The sequence below is a fragment of the Penaeus monodon genome, chromosome 19, assembly GCF_015228065.2.
Source record: "Penaeus monodon isolate SGIC_2016 chromosome 19, NSTDA_Pmon_1, whole genome shotgun sequence".
In the NCBI taxonomy this organism is placed as follows: domain Eukaryota; kingdom Metazoa; phylum Arthropoda; class Malacostraca; order Decapoda; family Penaeidae; genus Penaeus; species Penaeus monodon.
The window spans coordinates 47,551,362-47,551,705 of record NC_051404.1 but is presented as its reverse complement, the minus strand read 5'-3'; positions in this window follow the sequence as shown (position 1 = coordinate 47,551,705).

Here is a 344-nt window from a genome sequence, read left to right as displayed (position 1 = left end):
CGAAATATTACAAAAAAAATAATAAAAAGCTAAAAAGAGTAAAGAAATCAGGGAATTAATAAATACCGAAAGCGCCGGCGATTAATCAAGCCGACAGGAAGATGTTACTCGAAGTGAGATAGATATTAATAATCTGTTCACACTTGCTTGTCTCGTAAACCATACCCGTAAATAGATGAAGGTATAAAGAAAAAGAATAATTAAATGTGGGTACAATAGCAGGAAGAAAATGAAGGAATATGAAATATTAGAATTTAGAATCGTCTATCGTGGAAATGTCACAGAAAATGTAATAGTTTAGGGGGAACTCTTGTGTTTTTCTTCTTTTTACTTTCACACTTTAG